This window comes from Leptodactylus fuscus, chromosome 3, assembly GCF_031893055.1.
Source record: "Leptodactylus fuscus isolate aLepFus1 chromosome 3, aLepFus1.hap2, whole genome shotgun sequence".
NCBI classification, from domain to species: Eukaryota; Metazoa; Chordata; class Amphibia; order Anura; family Leptodactylidae; genus Leptodactylus; species Leptodactylus fuscus.
In genome coordinates this window covers 26,579,935-26,583,829 of record NC_134267.1, presented here as the reverse complement: position 1 = coordinate 26,583,829, position 3,895 = coordinate 26,579,935, and the positions used below count along the sequence as shown (strand labels likewise).

At 45.1% G+C, this 3,895-nt stretch overlaps 1 long non-coding RNA gene across 2 annotated transcripts; it reads right to left on the bottom strand.

The window, feature by feature from the left end:
* Positions 1 to 615: 615 nt before the first annotated feature.
* LOC142196559 (uncharacterized) lies at positions 616 to 2,107 on the bottom strand. Of its 2 annotated transcripts, none has more exons than XR_012715264.1 (5): positions 2,041 to 2,107; positions 1,810 to 1,854; positions 1,529 to 1,619; positions 1,249 to 1,293; positions 616 to 699 (listed from the first exon to the last, which is right to left on the bottom strand). It is a non-coding gene; the product is annotated as an uncharacterized LOC142196559 (long non-coding RNA). The 2 variants fall into 2 exon arrangements; XR_012715265.1 differs by having other exon boundaries at positions 1,995 to 2,087.
* Positions 2,108 to 3,895: the final 1,788 nt, after the last annotated feature.

The window sequence follows — 3,895 nt, the reverse complement described above, 5'->3', positions numbered from 1 at the left end:
GGAATCAGCCAAATCGCCCAGGAATGCATATGGCTGATAACAGAAAGCATTACATCACATGGTCTGTGCATCACATCACTTGCACCCTCTGTTTCAACTGCGATATTTTTGGAAAAAAATTAGTGCGTTTTGGCCAAATGTAGCACAAAAATTACAAACTAGTGACCCAAGCTCCTTATTTCAGAGAGCAAAGAACAAGCACAGAAATGGCGCAAAGTATAAGAGTCCGGGCATTAGCGCCAAATCTGTGACTGTGCTCTGTGACTGAGCTCTGTCACCCAAACAGAAAACTATCGGCTCCAAGAATATGGCGGCCTGGCGTTCATCATCAGTCAAATGAAGGCAGCAAATAAATAGGGGGATGAGCGGCCGCAAGAATCCCGGACACGACCTCGCCGCGCTCTGAGTCCTATTATTATTATTATTATTATCAGAAATTGTGTCTGAGAGAAACTGCAAGAGAAGAAAACATTAAGATTAGACCTCACACAGAGAGGGAGAGACATGACAAGTCCGCCAGACAGAGGGGAACAGGAACGGACCGGGATGTACATGACCCCCAACAAGACACAGAGTGCAATGCAGTATATAACCCCTACACCCAAGACTTGTATTACCTCTGTACAGTAGACTGTCTCTCCATACTACACAGCCTTGTATTATCTCTGTACAGTAGACTGTCTCTCCATACTACACAGACTTGTATTATCTCTGTACAGTAGACTGTCTCTCTATATTACACAGACTTGTATTATATGCTGTACAGTAGACTGTCTCCCACTACAAAGACTTGTATTATCTCTGTACAGTAGACTGTCTCTCCATGCTACATAGACTTGTATTATCTCTGTAGAGTAGACTGTCTCTCTATATTACACAGACTTGTATTATATGCTGTACAGTAGACTGTCTCCCACTACACAGACTTGTATTATAGGCTGTACAGTAGACTGTCTCTCCATACTACACAGACTTGTATTATCTCTGTACAGTAGACTGTCTCTCCATGCTACACAGACTTGTATTATATGCTGTACAGTAGATTGTCTCCCACTACACATACTTGTATTATCTCTGTACAGTAGACTGTCTCTCTATGTTACACAGACTTGTATTATCTCTGTACAGTAGACAGTCTCTCTATGTTACACAGACTTGTATTATATGCTGTACAGTAAACTGTCTTTCCATACTACACAGACTTGTATTATCTCTGTACAGTAGACTGTCTCTCCATGCTACACAGACTTGTATTATCTCTGTACAGTAGACTGTCTCTCCATACTACACAGACTTGTATTATCTCTGTACAGTAGACTGTCTATCCATACTACACAGACTTGTATTATATGCTGTACAGTAGACTGTCTCTCCATACTACACAGACTTGTATTATCTCTGTACAAGTCTGTAGACTGTCTCTCCATGCTACATAGACTTGTATTATCTCTGTACAGTAGACTGTCTCTCCATACTATACAGACTTGTATTATATGCTGTACAGTAGACTGTCTCCCACTACACAGACTTGTATTATCTCTGTACAGTAGACTGTCTCTCCATACTACACAGACATGTATTATCTCTATACAGTAGACTGTCTCTCCATACTACACAGACTTGTATTACTGTATCTCTGTACAGTAGACTGTCCCTCCATACTACACAGACTTTTATTATCTCTGTACAGTAGACTGTCTCTCCATACTACACAGACTTCTATTATTTCTGTACAGTAGACTGTCTATCCATACTACACAGACTTGTATTATCTCTGTATAGTAGACTGTCTCTCCATACTACACAGACTTGTATTATCTCTGTACAGTAGACTGTCTCTCCATACTACACAGACTTGTATTATCTCTTTACAGTAAACTGCCTCTCACATACTACACAGACTTGTATTATCTCTGTACAGTAGACTGTCTCTCCATGCTACACAGACTTGTATTATCTCTGTACTGTAGACTGTCTCTCCATGCTACACAGACTTGTATTATCTCTGTACTGTAGACTGTCTCTCCATACTACACAGACTTGTATTATCTCTGTACAGTAGACTGTCTCTCCATACTACACAGACTTGTATTATCTCTGTACAGTAAACTGCCTCTCACATACTACACAGACTTGTATTATCTCTGTACAGTAGACTGCACAGAAAGGCAGCTCTGGAAGTTTGTGAATTTTTACTGAAGGGCCTAGGTAGGTAAAATATACTTTTCCTTTTTTTTTTTTTTTTTGGTAGAGTTGGAAGGGACCTCAAGGGCCATCGGGTCCAACCCCCTGCGAGTGCAGGTCTTCCTAAATCATCCCAGCTATATGTTTATCCAGATTCTGCTTGAAGATTTCCATTGATGGAGCGCCCACCACCTCCCGTGGCAGCCTGTTCCACTCTCTCACTACCCTCACTGTCAGAAAGTTTTTCCTAATGTCTAATCTGTATCTCTTTCCCTTTAGTTTCATCCCATTGCTTCTTGTACTTCCTTGTGCTAATGAGAATAGGGGAGATCCCTCTGCACTGTGACTACCTTTCAGATATTTGTAGACTGCTATTAAATCTCCCCTCAGCCTTCTCTTCTGCAAACTAAACAATCCCAGTTCTTTTAGCCGCTCCTCATAGGACATGGTTTGCAGACCTTCCACCATTTTGGTTGCTCTTCTCTGGACTTGCTCCAATATATCGATGTCTTTCTTGAATTGAGGCGCCCAGAACTGTACACAGTTCAGGTCATTGTATTTTGGCTGTGTATACATTCAGTACTGAGAATTGCTGAACCCTGAACTAACAGTGAAGTATGGATGGAATTGCCCTTTAAGCAATCTTAGCTTTCAGCTGGTCACATGATCACTGCTGGGAGATATACAAACAGCGATTATTTATTAACTCTACTAATCGATAATAACCTGCCGAACAAATAAAATATCAATATACGGGGGCCGCTGCCAGAGACACCTAATGTACAGGACCTTCCATTCCCTGTCATCCCGCTACATTGTATCTCTTCTTACATTAGTCTTATATAATGCAGTCCTATGTAAATAAAGCTTCATCTTTACTGTAGAATAAAAAGCTGTGCCACGTCCTCATAGATCCCTCTGTCCTCCTTTAGACCCCTCTGTCCTCCAGACTCCTCTGTCCCCCTCCTGTCTCCTCTGTCCTCCTTCAGACCCCTCTGTCCTCTTCTAGACCCCTCTGTCCTCCTCTAGACCCCTTTGTCCTCCTCCAGACCCTTTTGTCCTCCTCCAGACCTCTCTGTCCTCCTCCAGACCTCTCTGTCCTCTTCCAGGCTCCTCTGTCCTCCTCCAGACCCCTCTGTCCTCTTCCAGGCTCCTCTGTCCTCCTCCAGACCCCTCTGTCCCGCTCCAGATCCCTCTGTCCCCCTCCAGACCCCTTTGTCCTCCTCCAGACCCCTCTGTCCTCCTCCAGACCCCTCTGTCCTCCAGACCCCTTTGTCCTCCTCCAGACCCCTTTGTCCTCCTCCAGACCCCTCTGTCCTCCTCCAGACCCCTTTGTCCTCCTCCAGACCCCTCTGTCCTCCTCCAGACTCCTTTGTCCTCCTCCAGGCTCCTCTGTCCTCCTCCAGACCCCTCTGTCCTCTTCCAGACCCCTCTGTCCTCCTCCAGACCCCTTTGTCCTCCTCCAGACCCCTCTGTCCTCCTCCAGACTCCTTTGTCCTCCTCCAGGCTCCTCTGTCCTCCTCCAGACCCCTCTGTCCTCTTCCAGGCTCCTCTGTCCTCCTCCAGACCCCTCTGTCCCCCTCCAGATCCCTCTGTCCCCCTCCAGACCCCTTTGTCCTCCTCCAGACCCCTCTGTCCTCCTCTAGACCCCTCTGTCCTCTCCAGTCTTCTCTCTCCCTCCAGACCCCTCTGAATGTTGAGGAGCAGAAAC